Raw genomic sequence first — 23,704 nt, 5'->3', positions numbered from 1 at the left:
AATGGAAATGGGGAAAGCAGAACCCCCAGCACCCCCCCCCTGAAATCAACTAGGGTTTACTAAAAATAAATTCAATGAACCTGAAATTCCCTTCAAATATGTTCACCCTCTTTGCCTTGGGTTAGAACCCTTGGGAAAAATGGTGCATATAATTTTAGGTCAACAAAAGGGGCATTGATTTAATTCATAAATATTTGAATTTGGGCATTTAAATACTATTAAATAATTCAAATGCTCAAATAATGTTGGAATTATTTTCGGGCCACTGAAATATTTCAGAAAGTGTCCATAAATATTTTCAGGATTTTATAAAATGATTTAGTATTTAAACTAAATCAAAAAAGAATAACAGAAATAGAAAATAAAATGAATTAGAGAGAGAGACAGAGGCTCACCTGGACTCACCTGGTGGCCCAGCTGTGGCCCAGCACTGTTGGCCCAGCCCACCAGGCCGTGCCAGTCGTCCCCTAGCTGTTGCCAGGAGGACGCCGGGCGTGTGCCCGCGGCGCGCCGGCACGCGCGCGGCCACCGACGGCCAGCTCCTGCTTGCCGCGCCTCCCCTCGACGCCTGGACGTCGCTATGGACGCCACGCACCCCCTGGCCCCCTCATATCCCTCTCCCTCGCTCTCCCTCCTCCCCTGTTTCTCTCCCGCGCGACCACCCGAACGCGCCGTCGCCGCCGTTCGCTGCCGCCTCGCCTCCCCGACGCCTCCCAAAGCTCCGCCTCGACCCACCCTTCCTCCTCACCGCTCCAAGCGACGCCGGGAGCCCTGCAGTGATGCAATTGCCGTCGTCTTCACCGACGGGCACCAAAGATCGCCGGCCCCGATTCTCCGTCTCCAGGTCGTCCTCGAGCCCGCTGAGTCCTCCCTCGAGATCGCTGTGAGCTCCTGCGCCTTCCCCCTTGCTCGCCCCCTCCGTTCTCGTCCGTTAGCCGCCGCCCCACGAAATCGAGCTTCGGCCGCCGCCATGGCCGACGAGCTCCATGCTCGTGTGCTCTTCCGCCCGCCCTAGCATCACCAACATGCTCAACACGTCCCCAGGAAGCGAACGCGCCACGCTGTTGCTCTAATGCTCGCGCTGAAACCCCGCGCCCGTGTGTCCCGAGCTCCGGCCGCCGCCTCGCTCGCCGCAGTTGCCGCTACCGGCCACCACAGCCACGGCCACAGCCACCGCTGGACGCGCCGCGTCGCGGGCGTTCCAACGAGCCAAACCGCGCTCGAAACCGCCCCCTGTAGCGCTTCCCGCAGCACCTCCGCCGTCTCGGGCTTCACCGGCGTCGAGCCGTGGACCAACTCCGGCGAGCCAACGTGGCACACTTAGTTAACGCTAATGACGCCATTAGCTGATCACTGTGCCACTGACGGATGGGCCCCACGCGCTAATTAACCCCGGATTATTCCCTGTTTAACTTAAACTAACCGCCATGGGCCCCACATGTCAGTTTGACCATGCCACGTCATCATTGACCCGGACCCACTAGTCAGCCTCTCTTCCTGCCCTGTTACATTGACCAGTGGACCCCACTGGTCAGGTTTGACCTGGAGGCAGCTTAGTTGACCAGCTGACGTCACCCTGACATCGGGCTGACGCAGTAAATCATTTTCTAGTTTAAAAATAATTCAGGAAATTCCAGAAAATACCCAAAACTTCAAAAATTCATAGAAATTCAACCATAACTCCAAATGAGACAAATTATATATGAAAAATTATCAGAAAAATTCAAGGAATCCATCTGTACCCTTTTCATGCATGTTTGAACAATGCTTGTCCTCTGTTTTGGAAAAAACAAATAAAGGGCATTTAAATAATCATATATGGGGTTGGAATTTGAATCTTGTACTCAAACCAACTCCCTTTAAATCATAGCTAGTTGCATAAGCTCAAGACACATCCATATTGCCATGTCATAGCATGCATCATATTGTTGCATATCGTCATGTGTTGATTGTGCTCGGTTGTGTTCTTCGTGGTAGGTTCTGCCTCCGAGGATATTCACGAGTATCCAACTGAAGGGCAGTATCCCGTTACCACTCCATCAGGCAAGCAACCATTGATCATTCCGATACAACCCATGTTCTCGCTCCTGCTCTTGTTTACTGCATTAAGACAACACGATTCAAACTGCTGTGTGCTACGGTAGTTGAACCCTTATCCTCTGCATGACCTGTCATTGCCACAGTAACTAGATGAAACCCTCTAGCATGTGTAGGAGTTGATTGAGCCATGTTTTGTGATTCCTACCTTGCTATGCCTGCTATGCTTAGAGTTGTGTCAGGTCTGGTTCATCTGGGTGATGGGCTAGAGTGAAATGCTTGTGCCAGTAATATGTGGGATGTGTTGAACATGTTTTGGTAAAGGTATCGATGAGAGGCCATGTAGGAGTACATGGTGGGTTGTTTCATTGAAGCCGTCCCTAAGAACTGAGTTCTGTATGCGTGAATTAAGATTCAGCTACTACCACACATTGGGCCCTGAAATATGACCCCGCTCGACTTACTGACCCCTCTCGCCTCAGTCCAGGAGTTGCAACTAGTTTCTGGTGTTTGTAGGATATGTGTTGGCGGCCGTGCATAGCGCTGACCCTAGGGGTGGGCTATGTTGCGGTAGATACACCGTGGCACGGTGTACCGAGTCACCCGTTTGGTGTCTCGGGAACCCTGTTCACATCGTTCGGGGCCGTTGAGGACACCCCGGCCGGATTTCCTTACGGATGGAACCTGAATAGGCGATGACCCTGGACTAGAGACTTGTGAGGTTAGTCAGGTCGTGGTCTACACCCACGTCGGTTTTCGCTTGAAGTCTGCCGAGCACATTTCGTGTGCAGACGCTAAGTGGTGAAAACATGTGTGACGAAGTACACCCCTGCAGGGTATGAAACTATTCGAATAGCCGCGTCCGCGGTAAAGGACTACTTGATTGCATATACAGTTCATAGACAAGTTAATGGATACTACTAAAAGACTCAAGATAAGTGTGAGTACCGAGGATGGCTCCCTCGCAGGATACGAGGGAGGATCCACGTGGAGTATTGTGATGGTGAGTAGTGGACTCGTGTGCGAAAACTATTTTGCTAAAAGATTCCGTAGGATAGCTTAGCCAAGAGTCAAAGCTGGCTTGCTGCATAAACCCCACCACCTTCTTGAGAATGAGCATGTACAGTAGGTTCTGATGTAAGACTTGCTGAGTACCTTTGTACTCATGTTTTGCTTATTTATTGTTTTCAGACGACAACACTGCCCCCTCCGATGGGTTTTACGTAGACCTTGACGTCGACGAGTGACTAGCCACCCAGGTGGTGATCCAGGCCATGGAGGGCCCTATGTAGATAGACAGGCTTCGAGAAGCCTTCTTTCTTTCTAGAGTCTGTACTCAGACTAGTTGCTTCCGCTTGTGCTTGTATGACTGTATGACTTGAGTGTAGGGTCATGTGACCCCTACCTGTATGGATATGTTATGTATGGCTCTCTGGAGCCTTTAAATAAAGTACTTGAGTTGTAGAGTTTTGTTGTGATGCCATGGTGTATGTACTCATATCGAGCATATTGTATGTATGATTGAAATGCTTGGTATGAGTGGGATCCGACAATCTAGTTGTTTGTCCTTCGCAGCCTTTCTTATGGGTGAAATGTAGTCTAGTGCTCCTCGAGCCATAGTAGTCCGCTACAGCCCGGTTCACCGGAGTCCTGCTAGCCCAGCACTACTGTTCAGGACACTTGACTGGCCGGCATGTGTTTCACTTCGTCCCTATATCTGTCCCTTCGGGGAAATGTCACGCGGTGTTCTCCGGAGTCCTGTCTAGCCTGCTACAGCCCGGGATCCCCGGAGTCCTGTTAGCCCAGTGCTACAGCCCGGAATCATTCGTTGATGACCGACATGTTCGTTGTGAATCATGTATGCCTGTCTCCATAGGTCTGTGCCGCTTTGGGTTCACGACTAGCCATGTCGGCCCGGGTTCTCGGTCATATGGATGCTAGCGACATTTTCATATACGCGAGCCAAAAGGCGCAAACGGTCCCGGGCCATGTTAAGGCGACACCCGTGGGATACCGTGCGTGAGGCCGCAAAGTGATATGAGGTGTTACCGGCTAGATCGATGTGGCTTAGAATCGGGGTCCGGACACCCCTTTTGTTTAATATTGTCTCGGATGCGTTGGCTTCGATTCTGGACAGCGCCAAAGCCGCTAGCCACATCTCGGGTGTTGCGGAAAGGGTGGTACCTGGTGGGCTTTGCCACCTTCAATATGCTAACGATACCCTCATCCTTATCAAGAACTCGGAAGAGGCGATTGCTAATCTTAAGTTTCTCCTCATGTGCTTCGAGGCCAAGTCGGGACTTAAGATAAACTTCGATAAGAGTGAGGCCTTTGTCACGGGAGGTGACTTGGAGTCTCAGCTTAGAGCAGCCCACATGATGAATTGTGAGTTGGAATCTATTCCCTCCAAGTACTTGGGCATGCCCATCTCGAATCGGGCTCTGTCCATGGCTGATTTTGAGCCTATGGTGGAAAAGGCGGCTAAAAGAGTGGAACCGTGGCAAGGCAAGCTACTAGCCTCGGGTGGCCGGCTAGTGCTCATCAACGATTGCCTGACAAACATTCCTATGTTTGTCATGGGTTTTTATTTACTTCACAATGGGACCCATGAGAAACTTGACAAGATCCGGTCCAGATTCTTTTGGGCTAAGGAAAATGGAAAACAACGGTAACATATGGTTAAGTGGGATGCGATTGCTTCTCCTAAAGAGGTGGGTGGTTTAGGGATCATTAACTCCAGAGTTATGAACTGGTGCCTTATGACAAAGTGGGCGTGGAAAATCTTGACCGGACAAGGGGGTCTCTAGCTCTCTATATTCAAGACTAAATATCTTGAGGCCGATGGGGTGACCTTCCGGCCGTGAGTTAGACGCAGTTTGCGAATGATATCCACAAGGTTCAACCTCTATTGCGACTAGGGACGAGATTTGTGTTGGGGAACGTAGTAATTTCAAAAAAATTCCTACGCACACGCAAGATCATGGTGATGCATAGCAACGAGAGGGGAGAGTGTGATCTATGTACCCTTGTAGATCAACAGCGGAAGTGTTGACGCAACGTAGAGGAAGTAGTCGTATGTCTTCCCGATCCGACCGATCCAAGCACCGTTACTCCGACACCTCCGAGTTCTTAGCACACGTAAAGCTCGATGACGATCCCCGGGCTCCGATCCAGCAAAGCGTCGGGGAGGAGTTCCGTCAGCACGACGGCGTGGTGACGATCTTGATGTTCTACCGTCGTAGGGCTTCGCCTAAGCACTGCTACAATATGTCGAGGTGGAATATGGTGGCAGGGGGCACCGCACACGGCTAAGGAACGATCTCTATGATCAACTTGTGTGTCTATGGGGTGCCCCTTGCCCCTGTATATAAAGGATGGAGGAGGAGGAGGAGGCCGGCCAAGGCTAGGTGCGGCCAGGATGTGGAGTCCTACTAGGACTCCAAGTCCTAGTAGGAGTCCACCAAGAGGGGAGGAAGGGAGAAGGAAGTGGAGGAGAAGTAAAGGTGGCCGGCCCCCTTTTCCCTAGTCCAATTCGGACTAGAGGGGAGGGGGGGGCGCAGCAGGCCCTTTCTCCTCTTCGCACTAAAGCCCATCAAGGCCCAATACTTCTCCCGGCGAATTCCCGTAACTCTCCGGTACTTCGAAAAATACCCAAATCACTCGGAACCTTTCCGATGTCCGAATATAGTCGTCCAATATATCGATCTTTACGTCTCGACCATTTTGAGACTCCTCGTCATCTCCCCGATCTCATCCGGGACTCCGAACTCCTTCGATACATCAAAACTCATAAACTCGTAATATAACTGTCATCGAAACCTTAAGCGTGCGGACCCTACGGGTTCGAGAACAATGTAGACACGTCTCCGGTCAATAACCAATAGCGGGACCTGGATGCCCATATTGGCTCCTACATATTCTACGAAGATCTTTATCGGTCAGACCGCATAACAACATACGTTGTTCCCTTTGTCATCGATATGTTACTTGCCCGAGATCCGATCGTCGGTATCCAATACCTAGTTCAATCTCGTTACCGGCAAGTCTCTGTACTCGTTCTGTAATACATCGTCTCGTAACTAACTCATTAGTTGCAATGCTTGCAAGACTTATGTGATGTGCATTACCGAGAGGGCCCAAAGATACCTCTCCGACGATCGGAGTGACAAATCCTAATCTCGAAATACGCCAACCCAACATGTACCTTTGGAGACACCTGTAGAGTGTTGGAAATATGCCCTAGAGGCAATAATAAATTGATTATTATTATATTTCCTTGTTCATGATAATCGTTTATTATCCATGCTAGAATTGTATTGATAGGAAACTCAGATACATGTGTGGATACATAGACAACACCATGTCCCTAGTAAGCCTCTAGTTGACTAGATCGTTGATCAATAGATGGTTACGGTTTCCTGACCATGGACATTAGATGTCATTGATAACGGGATCACATCATTAGGAGAATGATGTGATGGACAAGACCCAATCCTAAGCATAACACTAGATCGTGTAGTTCGTAAGCTAAAGCTTTGCGAATGTCAAGTATCATTTCCTTAGACCATGAGATTGTGCAACTCCCGGATACCGTAGGAGTACTTTGGGTGTGCCAAACGTCACAACGTAACTGGGTGTCTATAAAGGTACACTACAGGCATCTCCGAAAGTGTCTATTGGGTTGGCACGAATCGAGACTGGGATTTGTCACTCCGTGTGACGGAGAGGTATCTCTGGGCCCACTCGGTAGGACATCATCATAATGTGCACAATGTGATCAAGGAGTTGGTCACGGGATGATGTGTTACAGAACGAGTAAAGAGACTTGCCGGTAACGAGATTGAACAAGGTATCGGGATACCGACGATCGAATCTCGGGCAAGTATCGTACCGATAGACAAAGGGAATTACATACGGGATTGATTAAGTCCTTGACATCGTGGTTCATCCGATGAGATCATCGTGGAACATGTGGGAGCCAACATGGGTATCCAGATCCCGCTGTTGGTTATTGACCGGAGAACGTCTCGGTCATGTCTGCATGTCTCCCGAACCCGTAGGGTCTACACACTTAAGGTTCGATGACGCTAGGGTTATAAAGGAAGTTAGTATGTGGTTACCAAATGTTGTTCGGAGTCTCGGATGAGATCCCGGACGTCACGAGGAGTTCCGGAATGGTCCGGAGGTAAAGATTTATTTATGGGAAGTCATGTTTTGTACACCGGAAAAGTTTCAGGGTTTATCGGTAATGTACCGGGACCACCGGGAGGGTCCCGGGGGTCCACCAAGTGGGGCCACCAACCCCGGAGGCTTGCATGGGCCAAGAGTGGTGAGAGACCAGCCCCTTAGTGGGCTGGTGCACCTCCCATAAGGGCCCATGGCGCCTAAGAGGTGGAAAGGGGGCAAACCCTAGGGGATATGGGCCTTAGGGCCCATATTGGTGCGCCTCCCTCTCCTCTTCCCCTCTTGGCCGCCACCTTTGATCCCCATCTAGGGCTGCCGCCCCCCCAGGGGTGGGAACCCTAGAGGGGGCACATCCCCTCCCCTTCCCTATATATATGAGGCCTAGGGCTGCCCATAAGACACGCGATTCAATCTCTCGTTGGTGCAGCCCTGCGTTTCTTCTTCCTCCTCTTCTGTGGTGCTTGGGCAAGCCCTGCAGGATAGCCACGCTCCTCCACCACCACCACACCGTTGTGCTGCTGCTGGATGGAGTCTTCCTCAACCTCTCCCTCTCTCCTTGCTGGATCAAGGCATGGGAGACGTCACCGGACTGTACGTGTGTTGAACGCGGAGGTGCCGTCCGTTCGGCACTAGGATCTTCGGTGATTTGGATCACGACGAGTACGACTCCATCAACCCCGTTCACTTGAACGCTTCCGCTTAGCGATCTACAAGGGTATGTAGATGCACTCTCCTTCCCCTCGTTGCTAGTCTCTCCATAGATAGATCTTGGTGACACGTAGGAAAATTTTGAATTTCTGCTACGTTCCCCAACAGTGGCATCATGAGCTAGGTCTATTGCGTAGATTCTATGCACGAGTAGAACACAAAGTAGTTGTGGGCGTTGATTTTGTTCAATATGCTTGCCGTTACTAGTCTTATCTTGATTCGGCGGCATCGTGGGATGAAGCGGGCCGGACCAACCTTACACGTACTCTTACGTGAGACCGGTTCCACCGACAAACATGCACTAGTTGCATAAGGTGGCTGGCGGGTGTCTGTCTCTCCCACTTTAGTCGGATCGGATTCGACGAAAAGGGTCCTTATGAAGGGTAAATAGCAATTGGCATATCACGTTGTGGTCTTTGCGTAGGTAAGAAACGTTCTTGCTAGAAACCCATAGCAGCCACGTAAAACATGCAAACAACAATTAGAGGACGTCTAACTCGTTTTTGCAGGGGTATGCTATGTGATGTGATATGGCCAAAGGATGTGATGTATGAGATGATCGTGTTCTTGTAATAGGAATCACGACTTGCATGTCGATGAGTATGACAACCGGCAGGAGCCATAGGAGTTGTCTTAATTTATTTATGACCTGCGTGTCAACATAAACGTCATGTAATTACTTTACTTTATTGCTAAACGTTAGCTGTAGTAGTAGAAGTAATAGTTGGCGAGACAACTTCATGAAGACACGATGATGGAGATCATGATGATGGTGATCATGGTGTCATGCCGGTGACGATGATGATCATGGAGCCCCGAAGATGGAGATCAAAAGGAGCAAAGTGATGATGGCCATATCATGTCACTATTTGATTGCATGTGATGTTTATCATGTTTATACACCTTATTTGCTTAGAACGACGATAGTAAATAAGATGATCCCTTACAACAATTTCAAGAAGTGTTCTCCCCTAACTGTGCACCGTTGTGACAGTTCGTGTTTCGAAGCACCACGTGATGATCGGGTGTTAGATTCTAACGTTCACATACAACGGGTGTAAGACAGATTTACACACACGAAACACTTAGGGTTAACTTGACGAGCCTAGCATGTACAGACATGGCCTCGGAACACAGAAGACCGAAAGGTCGAGCATGAGTCGTATAGAAGATACGATCAAGATGAAGATATTCACCGACGTTGACTAGTCTATCTCACGTGATGATCGGACACGGCCTAGTTGACTCGGATCATGTAATCACTTAGATGACTAGAGGGATGTCTATCTGAGTGGGAGTTCATAAGATGAACTTAATTATCCTGACCATAGTCAAAAGGATTTTACAAATTATGTCGTAGCTCGCACTTTAGTTCTACTGTTTAGATATGTTCCTAGAGAAAAATTAGTTGAAAGTTGATAGTAGCAATTATGCGGACTAGGTCCGTAAACGGAGGATTGTCCTCATTGCTTCATAGAAGGCTTATGTCCTTAATGCACCGCTCAGTGTGCTAAACCTCGAACGTTGTCTGTGGATGTTGCGAACATCTGACATACACATTTTGATAACTACGTGATAGTTCAGTTAAACGGTTTAGAATTGAGGCACCAAAGACGTTTTGAAACGTCGCGAAACATATGAGATGTTTTGAGGGCTGAAATTGGGATTTCAGGCTCGTGCCCACGTCAAGAGGTATAAGACCTCCGACGATTTTCTTAGCCTACATAATAAGGGAGAAAAGCTCAATTGTTGAGCTTGTGCTCAGATTGTCTGAGTACAACGATCATTTGAATCAAGTGGGAGTTGATCTTCCAGATAAGATAGTGATGTTTCTCCGAAGTCATTACCACCAAGCTGCTAGAGCTTCGTGATGAACTATAATATATCAGGGACATATATGTTGATCCTTGAGATATTCGCGATGTTTGACACCACAAAAGTAGAAATCAAGAAGGAGCATCAATTGTTGATGGTTAGTGAAACCACTAGTTTCAAGAAGGGCAAGGGCAAGAAGGGATACTTCATGAAACGGCAATTCAGCTGCTGCTCTGGTGAAGAAACCCAAGGTTGAACCCAAACCCGAGACTAAGTGCTTCTGTAATAAGGGGAACAACCACTGGAGCAGAATTACCCTAGATACTTGGTAGATGAGAAGGCTGGCAAGGTCGATAGAAGTATATTGGATGTACATTGTGTTAATGTGTACTTTACTAGTACTCCTAGTAGCACCAGGGTATTAGATACCGGTTCGGTTGCTAAGTGTTAGTAACTCGAAATAAAAGCTGCGGGATAAACGGAGACTAGCTAAAGGTGAGATAACGATATGTGTTGGAAGTATTTTCAAGGTTGATCAAATATCGTACGCTCCCTCTACCATCGAGATTGGTGTTTGCGTTGAGCATAGACATGATTGGATTATGTCTATCGCAATACGGTTATTCATTTAAGGAGAATAATGGTTACTCTGTTTATTTGAATAATACCTTCAATGGTCTTACATATAAAATGAATGGTTTATTGAATCTCGATCGTAGTGATACACATGTTCATGCCAAAAGATAGTAATGATAGTACCACCTACTTGTGGCACTGCCACGTAAGTCATATCGGTATAAAACGCATGAAGAAGCTCCATGTTGATGGATCTTTGGACTCACTCATTTTTGAAAGGATTGAGACATGCGAACCATGTTTGTTGGTAGATATGCATGAAGAAACTCTATACGGATAGACCATTTGGACTCACTTGATTTTGAATCACTTGAGACATGCAAATCATACCACTTGGGCAAGATGACTCAACGCCTCGGTTTTAGTAAAATGGAACCAGAAAGCAACTTGCTGGAAGTAATACATTTTGATGTGTGCAATCCAATGAGTGCTGAGGCATATAGTGGATATCGTTATGTTTTAACTTCACAGATGATTTGAGTAAATGTTGAGTATATTTACTTGATAAATCACGAGTCTGAATTATTGAAAGGTTCAAGTAATTTCAAGGTGAAGTTGAAAGATCGTCGTGACAAGAGGATAAAATATCTATGATATGATCATAGAGATGAATATCTGAATTACGAGTTTGGCACAGAATTAAGACATTGTGGAAATTGTTTCACAACCGATACAGCCTGGAACACCATAGTGTGATGGTGTGTCCGAACATCATAACTGCACCCTATTGGATATGATGCATACCATGATGTCTCTTATCGAATTACCACAATAGCTTATGGGTTAGGCATTAGAGACAACCACATTCACTTTAAAAGGGGGCACCACGTAATTCCGATGAGGTGACACCGTATGAACTATGGTTTAGAGAAACCTAAGCTGTCATTTCTTAAAAGTTTGGGGCTGCGACGCTTATGTGAAAAAGTTTCAGGCTGGTAAGCTCGAACCCAAAGCGGATAAATGCATCTTCATAGGACACCCAAAACAGTTGGGTATACCTCCTGTCTCAGATCCGAAAGCAATAAGGGATTGTTTCTAGAATTGGGTCCTTTCTCGAGGAAAAGTTTCTCTTGAAAGAATTGAGTGGGAGGATGGTGGAGACTTGATGAGGTTATTGAATCGTCTCTTCAACTAGTGTGTGGCAGGGCACAGGAAGTTGTTCCTATGGCACCTACACCAATTGAAGTGGAAGCTTATGATATTGATCACGAGACTTCGGATCAAGTCACTCCCAAACCTCGTAGGATGACAAGGATACGTAATCCTGTCTTGGAAGTCATGTTGCAAGACAACAATGAACCTACGAGCTATGGAGAAGCGATGGTGGGCCCGGATTCCGATAAATGGCTCGAGGCCATATAATCCGAGAGAGGATCCATGTATGAAAAAAAAGTGTAGACTTTGGAAGAACTACTTGATGGTCGTAAGGCTGTTGAGTACAGATGGATTTTAAAAGGAAGACGGACAATGATGGTAAGTATCACCATTAAGAAAGCTCGACTTGTCGTTAAGATGTTTTCCGACAAGATCAAGGAGTTGACTACGATGAGACTTTCTCACTCGTAGCGATGCTAAGAGTCTGTTGGAACTATATTAGCGATTACTGCATTATTTATGAAATCTTGCAGATAGGATATCAAAACATTGTTTCCTCGACGTTTTTCTTGAGGAAAGGTTGTATGTGATACAACCGGAAGGTTTTGTCAATCCTGAAAGATGCTAATAAGTATGCAAAGCTCCAGCAATCCTTCTGAGGACTGGAGTAAGCATCTCGGAGTTGGAATGTATACTTTGATGAGATGATCAAAGATTTTGGATGTATACAAAGTTTATGAGAAACTTGTATTTCCAAAGAAGTGAGTGGGAGCACTATAGAATTTTTGATGAGTATATGTTGTTGACATATTGTTGATCAGAAATGACGTAGAATTTCTGGAAAGCATATAGGGTTATTTGGAAAGTGTTTTTCAATGGAAAGCCTGGATTAAGCTACTTGAGCATTGAGCATCAAGATCTATAAGGATAGATCAAAACGCTTAATGGTACTTTCAAACGAGCACATACCTTGACATGATCTTGAAGGTGTTCAAGATGGATCAGTCAAAGAAGGAGTTCTTGCCTGAGTTGTAAGGTATGAAGTTAAGACTTAAAGCTCGACCACGGCAGAATAGAGAGAAAGGATGAAGGTCGTCCCCTATGCTTAAGACGTAGGCTCTACAGTATGCTATGCTGTGTACCGCACCTGAAGTGTGCCTTGCCATGAGGGGTACAAGAGTGATCCAAGAATGGATCACAGGACAGCGGTCAAAGTTATCCTTAGTAACTAGTGGACTAAGGAATTTTTCTCGATTATGGAGGTGGTAAAAGAGTTCGTCGTAAAGGGTTACGTCGATGCAAGCTTAACACCTATCCGGATAGCTCTGAGTAGAGATACCGGATAGGTATAATGGAGCAACAATTTAGAATAGCTCCAAGTAGAACAGTTATTTGGAATAGCTCCAAATAGAACGTGGTAGCTACATCTAGAAGATGACATAGAGATTTGTAAAGCACACACGGATCTGAAAGGTTCAGACCCGTTGACTAAAACCTCTCTCACAAGCAACAAGATCAAACCTAGAACTCATTGAGTGTTAATCACATAGTGATGTGAACTAGACTACTGACTCTAGTAAACTCTTGGGTGTTAGTCACATGGCGACGTGACCTGTGAGTGTTAATCACATGGCGATGTGAACTAGATTATTGACTCTAGTGCAAGTGGGAGACTGTTGGAAGGATGCCCTAGAGGCAATAATAAATTGATTATTATTATATTTCCTTGTTCATGATAATCGTTTATTATCCATGCTAGAATTGTATTGATAGGAAACTCAGATACATGTGTGGATACATAGACAACACCATGTCTCTAGTAAGCCTCTAGTTGACTAGCTCGTTGATCAATAGATGGTTACGGTTTCCTGACCATGGACATTAGATGTCGTTGATAACGGGATCACATCATTAGGAGAATGATGTGATGGACAAGACCCAATCCTAAGCATAGCACTAGATCGTGTAGTTCGTATGCTAAAGCTTTGCTAATGTCAAGTATCATTTCCTTAGACCATGAGATTGTGCAACTCCCGGATACCGTAGGAGTGCTTTGGGTGTGCCAAACGTCACAACGTAACTGGGTGGCTATAAAGGTACAGTACAGGCATCTTCGAAAGTGTCTGTTGGGTTGGCACGAATCGAGACTGGGATTTGTCACTCCGTGTGACGGAGAGGTATCTCTGGGCCCACTCAGTAGGACATCATCATAATGTGCACAATGTGATCAAGGAGTTGGTCACGGGATGATGTGTTACGGAACGAGTAAAGAGACTTACCGGTAACGAGATTGAACAAGGTATCGGGATACCGACGATCGAATCTCGGGCAAGTATCGTACCGATAGACAAAGGGAATTACATACGGGATTGATTAAGTCCTTGACATCGTGGTTCATCCGATGAGATCATCGTGGAACATGTGGGAGCCAACATGGGTATCCAGATCCCGCTGTTGGTTATTGACCGGAGAACGTCTCGGTCATGTCTGCATGTCTCCCGAACCCGTAGGGTCTACACACTTAAGGTTCGATGACGCTAGGGTTATAAAGGAAGTTAGTATGTGGTTACCGAATGTTGTTCGGAGTCCCGGATGAGATCTCGGACGTCACGAGGAGTTCCGGAATGGTCCGGAGGTAAAGATTTATATATGGGAAGTCATGTTTTGAACACCGAAAAAGTTTCGGGGTTTATCGGTAATGTACCGGGACCACCGGGAGGGTCCCGGGGGTCCACCAAGTGGGGCCACCAACCCCGGAGGCTTGCATGGGCCAAGAGTGGTGAGGGACCAGCCCCTTAGTGGGCTGGTGCGCCTCCCATAAGGGCCCATGGCGCCTAAGAGGTGGAAAGGGGGCAAACCCTAGGGGATATGGGCCTTAGGGCCCATATTGGTGCGCCTCCCTCTCCTCTTCCCCTCTTGGCCGCCACCTTTGATCCCCATCTAGGGATGCCGCACCCCCTAGGGGTGGGAACCCTAGAGGGGGCGTAGCCCCTCCCCTTCCCTATATATATGAGGCCTAAGGCTGCCCATAAGACACGCGATTCAATCTCTCGTTGGTGCAGCCCTGCGTCTCTTCTTCCTCCTCTTCTGTGGTGCTTGGCGAAGCCCTGCAGGATAGCCATGCTCCTCCACCACCACCACGCCGTTGTGCTGCTGCTGGATGGAGTCTTCCTCAACCTCTCCCTCTCTCCTTGCTGGATCAAGGCGTGGGAGACGTCACCGGGCTGTACGTGTGTTGAACGCGGAGGTGCCGTCCGTTCGGCACTAGGATCATCGGTGATTTGGATCACGACAAGTACGACTCCATCAACCCCGTTCTCTTGAACGTTTCCGCTTAGCGATCTACAAGGGTATGTAGATGCACTCTCCTTCCCCTCGTTGCTAGTCTCTCCATAGATAGATCTTGGTGACACGTAGGAAAATTTTGAATTTCTGCTATGTTCACCAACATAGAGCTCCTTTATAATCACCCAGTTATGTTGTGACGTTTGGTAGCACACAAAGTGTTCCTCCGGCAAACGGGAGTTGCATAATATCATAGTCATAGGAACATGTATAAGTCATGAAGAAAGCAATAGCAACATACTAAACAATCGGGTGCTAAGCTAATGTAATGGGTCATGTCAATCAGATCATTCAACTAATGATGTGATCCCGTTAATCAAATGACAACTCTTTGTCCATGGTTAGAAAACATAACCATCTTTGATCAACGAGCTAGTCAAGTAGAGGCATACTAGTGACACTCTGTTTGTCTATGTATTCACACATGTATTATGTTTCCGGTTAATACAATTCTAGCATGAATAATAAACTTTTATCATGATATAAGGAAATAAATAATAACTTTATTATTGCCTCTAGGGCATATTTCCTTCAGTCTCCCACTTGCACTAGAGTCAATAATCTAGTTCACATCATCATGTGATTTAACAGCAATAGTTCACATCACCATGTGATTAACACCCATAGTTCACATCGCCATGTGACCAACACCCAAAGGGTTTACTGGATTCAGTAATCTAGTTCACATCGCTATGTGATTAACACCCAAAGAGTACTAAGGTGTGATCATGTTTTGTTTGTGAGAGAATCTTAGTCAACGGGTCTGCCACATTCAGATCCACATGTATTTTGTAAATTTCTATGTCAACAATGCTCTGCATGGAGCTACTCTAGCTAACTGCTCCCACTTTCAATATGTATCTAGACCGAGACTTAGAGTCATCTAGATTAGTGTCAAAACTTGCATCGGCGTAACCCTTTACGACGAACCTTTTGTCACATCCATAATCGAGAAACATATCCTTATTTCACTAAGGATAATTCTGACCGCTGTCCAGTGATCTACTCCTAGTTCACTATTGTACTCCCTTGCCAAATCAGTGCAGGGTATACAATAGATCTGGTATACAGCATGACATACTTTATAGAATCTATGGCCAAGGCATAGAGAATGACTTTCATTCTCTTTCTATCTTCTGTCGTGGTCGGGCTTTGAGTCTTACTCAACTTCACAACTTGTAATACAGGAAAGAACTCTTTCTTTGACTGTTCCATTTTGAACTACTTCAAAATCTTGTCAAGGTATGTATTTATTGAAAAAACTTATCAAGCATCTTGATATATCTCTATAGATCTTGATGCTCAATATGTAAGCAGCTTCACCGAAGTCTTTCTTTGAAAAACTCCTTTCAAACACTCCTTTATGCTTACAGAATAATTCTACATTATTTCCGATCAACAATGTCTCATTCACATATACTTTATCAGAAATGCTGTAGTGCTCCCACTCACTTTCTTCTAAATACAGGCTTCACCGCAAGTCTGTATAAAACTATATGCTTTGATCAACTTATCAAAGTGTGTATTCCAACTCTGAGATGCTTGCACCAGTCCATAGATGAATCGCTGGAGCTTGCATATTTTGTTAGCACCTTTAGGATTGACAAAACCTACTGGTTGCATCATATACAACTCTTCTTTAAGAAATCCATTAAGGAATGCAGTTTTGTTTATCCATTTGCCAGATTTCATAAAATGCGGCAATTGCTAACATGATTCGGACAGACTTAAGCATAGATACGAGTGAGAAACTCTCATCGTAGTCAACACTTTCAACTTGTCGAAAACCTTTTGCGACAATTCTAGCTTTGTAGATAGTAACACTACTATCAACGTCCGTCTTCCTCTTGAAGATCCATTTATTCTCAATTGCTTGCTGATCATCGGGCAAGTCAACCAAAGTCCAAACTTTGTTCTCATACATGGATCATATCTCAGATTTCATGGCCTCAAACCATTTCGCGGAATCTGGGCTCATCATCGCTTCCTCATAGTTTGCAAGTTCGTCATGGTCTAGTAACATGACTTCCAGAACAGGATTACCGTACCACTCTGGTGCGGATCTCACTCTGGTTTACCTATGAGATTCGGTAGTAACTTGATCTGAAGTTTTATAATCATCATCATTAGCTTCCTCACTAATTGGTGTAGTAGTCACAGGAACAGATTTCTGTGATGAACTACTTTCCAATAAGGGAGAAGGTACAATTACCTTATCAAGTTCTACTTTTCTCCCACTCACTTCTTTCGAGAGAAACTCCTTCTCTAGAAAGGATCCATTATAAGCAACGAATGTCTTGCCTTAGGATTTGTGATAGAAGGTGTACCCAACAGTCTCCTTTTGGGTATCCTATGAAGACATATTTCTCCGATTTGGTTTTGAGCTTATCAGGATGAAACTTTTTCACATAAGCATCACAACCCCAAACTTTAAGAAACGACAACTTTGGTTTCTTGCTAAACCACAGTTCAGATTGTGTCGTCTCAACGGACTTAGATGGTACCCCTTTTTTAACGTGAATGCAGTTGTCTTTAATGCATAACCTCAAATACGATAGTGGTAAATCGGTAAGAAACATTATAGATTTGCACTATATCTAATAAAGTACGGCTATGACGTTCGGACACACCATTATGCTGTGGTGTTCTGAGTGGCACGAATTTGTGAAACTATACCACATTGTTTTAATTAAAGACCAAACTCGTAACTCAAATATTTGTCTCCTGCGATCAGATCGTAGAAGCCTTATTTTCTTGTTACGATGATTCTCCACTTCAGTCTGAAATTCTTTGAACTTTTCAAATGTTTCAAACTTATGTTTCATCAAGTAGATATACTTATATCTGCTCAAATCATCTGTGAAGATCAGAAAATAATGATACCTATCGCGAGCCTCAATATTCATCGGACCACATACATCAGTATGTATGATTTCCAACAAATCTGTTGCTCGCTCTATTGTTCCGAAGAACAGAGTCTTAGTCATCTTGCCCATGAGGCATGGTTCGCAAGCATCTTCTGATTCATAATCAAGTGATTCCAAAAGCCCATCAGCATGGAGTTACTTCATGCGCTTTACACCAATATGACCTAAACGTCAGTGCTACAAATAAGTTGCACTATTATTATTAACTTTGCATCTTTTGGTTTCAATATTATGATTATGTGTATCACTATGATCGAGATCCAACGAACTATTTTCATTGGGTGTGTAACCATATAAGGTTTTATTCATGTAAACAGAACAACAATTTATTCTCTTACTTAAATGAATAACCATAAACATGATCAAATCATATTCATGCTCAACTTAAACACCAAATAACACTTATTTAGGTTCAACACTAATCCCGAATTTATAGGGAGTGTGCGATGATGATCATATCAATCTTGGAACCACTTCCAACACACATCGTCACTTCACCCTTAACTAGTCTCTGTTTATTCTGCAACTCCCGTTTCGAGTTACTAATCTCAGCAACTGAACTAGTATCAAATACTGAGGGGTTGCTATAAACACTAGTAAAGTACACATCAATAACATGTATATCAAATATACTTATGTTCACCTTGCCATCCTTCTTATCTGCCAATCACTTGGGGTAGTTCCGCTTCCAGTGACCAGTCCCTTTGCAGTAGAAGCACTTAGTCTCCGGCTTAGGTCCAGACTTGGGCTTCTTCACTTGAGTAGCAACTTGCTTGCTGTTCTTTTTGAAGTTCCCCATCTTCCCTCTGCCCTTTTCTTGAAACTAGTGGTCTTGTCTACCATCAACACTTGATGTTTTTCTTGATTTCTACCTTCATCGATTTCATCATCATGAAAAGCTCGGGAGTCGTTTTCGTCATCCCTTGCATACTATAGTTCATCACGAAGTTCTACTAACTTGGTCATGGTGACTAGAGAATTCTGTCAATCACTATCTTATCTGGAAGATTAACTCCCACTTGATTCAAGCGATTGTAGTACCCAGACAATCTGAGCACATGCCCACTAGTTGAGCGATTCTCCTCCATCTTTTAGCTATAGAACTTGTTGGAAACTTCATATCTCTGCTTGAAATATTATCTTCAACTCCTGGAACATCTCATATGGTCCATGACGTTCAAAACGTCTTTGAAGTCCCGATTCTAAGCCATTAAGCATGGTGCACTAAACTATCAAGTAGTCATCATATTGAGCTAGCCAAATGTTCATAACGTCTGCATCTGCTCCTGCAATAGGTCTGTCACCTAGCGGTGCATTAAGGACATAATTCTTCTGTGCAGCAATGAGGATAAACCTCCGATCACGGATCCAATCCGCATCATTGCTACTAACATCTTTCAATACAATTTTCTCTAGGAACATATCAAAATAAACATAGTGAAGCAACAACGCGAGCTATTGATCTACAACATGATTTACAAAATACTACCAGGACTAAGTTCATGATAAATTTAAGTTCAATTTAATCATATTACTTAAGAACTCCCACTTAGATAGACATCCCTCTAATCCTCTAAGTGATCACGTGATCCAAATCAACTAAACCATAAGCGATCATCACGTGAGATGGAGTAGTTTTCAATGGTGAACATCGCTATGTTGATCATATTTACTATATGATTCACGCTCGACCTTTCGGTCTCCGTGCTCCAAGGCCATATCTGCATATGCTAGGCTCGTCAAGTTTAACCTGAGTATTCTGCGTGTGCAAAAACTGGCTTGCACCCGTTGTAGATGGACGTAGAGCTTATCACACCCGATCATCACGTGGTGTCTGGGCACGACGAATTTTGGCAACGGTGCATACTCAGGGAGAACACTTCTTGATAATTTAGTGAGAGATCATCTTATAATGCTGCCGTCAATCAAAGCAAGATAAGATGCATAAAAAGATAAACATCACATGCAATCAATATAAGTGATATGATATGGCCATCATCATCTTGTGCCTGTGATCTCCATCTCCGAAGCACCGTCATGATCACCATCGTCACCGGCGCGACACCTTGATCTCCATCGTAGTATCGTTGTCGTCTCGCCAATCTTATGCTTCCACGACTATCGCTACCGCTTAGTGATAAAGTAAAGCATTACATCGCGATTGCATTGCATACAATAAAGAGACAACCATATGGCTCCTGCCAGTTGCCGATAACTCGGTTACAAAACATGATCATCTCATACAATAAAATTTAGCATCATGTCTTGGCCATATCACATCACAACATGCCCTGCAAAAACAAGTTAGACGTCCTCTACTTTGTTGTTGCAAGTTTTACGTGGCTGCTACGGGCTTAAGTAAGAACCAATCTCACCTACGCATCAAAACCACAACGATAGTTTGTCAAATAGACTCCGTTTTAACCTTCGCAAGGACCGGGCGTAGCCACACTTGGTTCAACTAAAGTTGGAGAAACAGTCACCCGCAAGCCACCTTTGTGCAAAGCACGTCGGGAGAACCGGTCTTGCGTAAGCATACGCGTAATGTCGGTCCGGGCCGCTTCATCCAACAATACCGCCGAACCAAAGTATGACATGCTGGTAGGCAGTATGACTTATATCGCCCACAACTCACTTGTGTTCTACTCGTGCATATAACATCAAACCATAAAACCTAGGCTCGGATGCCACTGTTGGGGAACGTAGTAATTTCAAAAAAATTCCTACGCACATGCAAGATCATGGTGATGCATAGCAACGAGAGGGGAGAGTGTGATCTACGTACCCTTGTAGATCAACAGTGGAAGCGTTGACACAACATAGAGGAAGTAGTCGTACGTCTTCCCGATCCGACCGATCCAAGCACCGTTACTCTCGCACCTCCGAGTTCTTAGCACACGTACAGCTCGATGACGATCCCCGGGCTCCGATCCAGCAAAGCGTCGGGGAGGAGTTCCGTCAGCACGATGGCGTGGTGACGATCTTGATGTTCTACCGTCGCAGGGCTTCGCCTAAGCACTGCTACAATATGATCGAGGTGGAATATGGTGGCAAGGGGCACCGCACATGCCTAAGGAACGATCTCTATGATCAACTTGTGTGTCTATGGGGTGCCCCTTGCCCCTGTATATAAAGGATGGAGGAGGAGGAGGCCGGCCAAGGCTAGGTGCGGCCAGGATGTGGAGTCCTACTAGGACTTGGAGTCCTAGTAGGAGTCCACCAAGAGGGGAGGAAGGGAGAAGGAAGTGGAGGAGAAGGAAAGGTGGCCGGCCCCCTTTTCCCTAGTCCAATTCGGACTAGAGGGGAGGGGGGCGCAGTAGGCCCTTTCTCCTCTTCCCACTAAAGCCCATCAAGGCCCAATACTTCTCCTGGCGAATTCCCGTAACTCTCCGGTACTCCGAAAAATACCCGAATCACTCGGAACCTTTCCAATGTCCGAATATAGTCGTCCAATATATCGATCTTTACATCTCGACCATTTCGAGACTCCTCGTCATGTCCCCGATCTCATCCGGGACTCCGAACTCCTTCGGTACATCAAAACTCATAAACTCATAATATAACTGTCATCGAAACCTTAAGTGTGCGGACCCTACGGGTTCGAGAACAATGTAGACATGACCGAGACACGTCTCCGGTCAATAACCAATAGCGGGACCTGGATGCCCATATTGGCTCCTACATATTCTACGAAGATCTTTATCGGTCAGACCGCATAACAACATACGTTGTTCCCTTTGTCATCGGTATGTTACTTGCCCGAGATTCGATCGTCGGTATCCAATACCTAGTTCAATCTTGTTACAGGCAAGTCTGTTTACTCGTTCTGTAATACATCATCTCGTAACTAACTCATTAGTTGCAATGCTTGCAAGGCTTATGTGATGTGCATTACCGAGAGGGCCCAGAGATACCTCTCCGACGATCGAAGTGACAAATCCTAATCTCGAAATACGCCAACCCAACATGTATCTTTGGAGACACCTGTAGAGCTCCTTTATAATCACCCAGTTACGTTGTGACGTTTAGAAGCACACAAAGTGTTCCTCCGGCAAACGGGAGTTGCATAATATCATAGTCATAGGAACATGTATAAGTCATGAAGAAAGCAATAGCAACATACTAAACGATCGGGTGCTAAGCTAATGGAATGGGTCATGTCAATCAGATCATTCAACTAATGATGTGATCCCGTTAATCAAATGACAACTCTTTGTCCATGGTTAGCAAACATAACCATCTTTGATTAACGAGCTAGTCAAGTAGAGGCATACTAGTGACACTCTGTTTGTCTATGTATTCACACATGTATTATGTTTCCGGTTAATACAATTCTAGCATGAATAATAAACTTTTATCATGATATAAGGAAATAAATAATAACTTTATTATTGCCTTTAGGGTATATTTCCTTCAATTTGTTGTGCATAACGGAGATTTGACGCTTTTTTGGAAAGATGTTTGGTGTGGTGAGCGATCGCTTGATCTGACATATCCCAACCTCTTTGCAATTGCGGGCCAGCAGGAGGCACGAGTCACAGATACGTGGATTAATGGGCGCCTACGGCCTTCTTTCTGGAGACCCATTGGACCTCGCGAAGCCCCAGAATGGGAGGCTCTTCGGGAGGCCCTGGCCTCGGTGCGTTTTCTGCTGAGCGCGATGAGGTCACGTGGAGGCTAGAGCCATCGGGAGGCTTTTCTTCCGGCTCCCTGTATAAGGAAATCTTCAAAGCCGTTTATGACCTGCGTTCACTATGGAAAGCTAGAATGCCAGCAAAAATTAAAATCTTCTTATGGCAGCTGGCTAGGAACTGTATTCCCAGCGGTGACCAGGTACATAAAAGACACGACCCGGGTGATGGCATGTGTGTCTGGTGCAGAGAAGAGGAAACTAGCGGCCACATAATCTTCCGATGCATTGTGGCGCGGATGGTGTGGAGCTCACTTAGAGAGGCGACTGGATGTACTTGGAACCCGAGTGGTTTCGCTGAACTGTATGGGCTCATCATGGCTAGCAGTGCCCAGGAGCGTAAGCTAGCGTGGCTCGGCGTTGGCGCACTTGCTTGGTCTCTTTGGACTACGAGGAACAAAGCTACCATTGAGGAAATTTTCTTTAAACATCCGGCTGATGTTGTGTATAAATTGGTCATTCTATTGCAGCTATGGAAGGGGTTGACGAGACAGCGGGACCGCCCCGGCATGGATCGTCTCATCGACCGATTGAAGGCCAAGTGTGCTGAGCTTCGGTGTGGCGGATTGAGGGATGCATCGGCAGGCGTGCTGACCTCCTCTGCCCCCTGACCGCTTCTGGAGCCCCCCCCCCTTGCCCGCGACCGGCGCTGCGTCGCTGTTTGGGCCTTCGTGCCTTGTAGCCCTGTTTTTCGCTTTGCATAACTTCGCTCTCTGCTGACTATGTGTACTCATAAGGGCCTCATTCTTAAGGCCGGGCAAGCGCCTCCTCTCTAAAAAAAATTTCTCAAAGAAATTATTAAATCGTGAATAGACTATTAATTTGTATGCAATCTCAAAATATTCTTCACCCAAATTATCGCATACTTTTTTCCTTTTTATGAACCTTAGATTTGTTGATGTGCTTTTTTTAAGAGTGTTCAAAACTTAATTCGGTTCGTTTATTTTTTCCTCGAAAGATCTGGTTCGTTTTTTTTCGAAGAAAGATATGGTTCGTTGATGTGTGACAAAGAAATAAAGATTTGAAAATAACTACAAAACCATAAATTATTCATCTTTGCTTTTGCTTACAAAGTTTTTTTTGCATGATAATATGTGTATCATTCATATGATAAAGATCAAAGTACAAGTCACATAAAGACCGATATAACAAAACTAAAAAAAGCCAAAACATCTATGAGTTTGACACCAATGTCCATCCCCTGCCTCCGGCACCACCATAGCAGCCACTGAATAATAGAATAACAAATCACCTCCTCACCCGAGCT

The sequence above is a fragment of the Triticum aestivum genome, chromosome 2A (assembly GCF_018294505.1).
Source record: "Triticum aestivum cultivar Chinese Spring chromosome 2A, IWGSC CS RefSeq v2.1, whole genome shotgun sequence".
Lineage (NCBI taxonomy): Eukaryota > Viridiplantae > Streptophyta > Magnoliopsida > Poales > Poaceae > Triticum > Triticum aestivum.
This window is presented reverse-complemented; position numbering follows the sequence as displayed.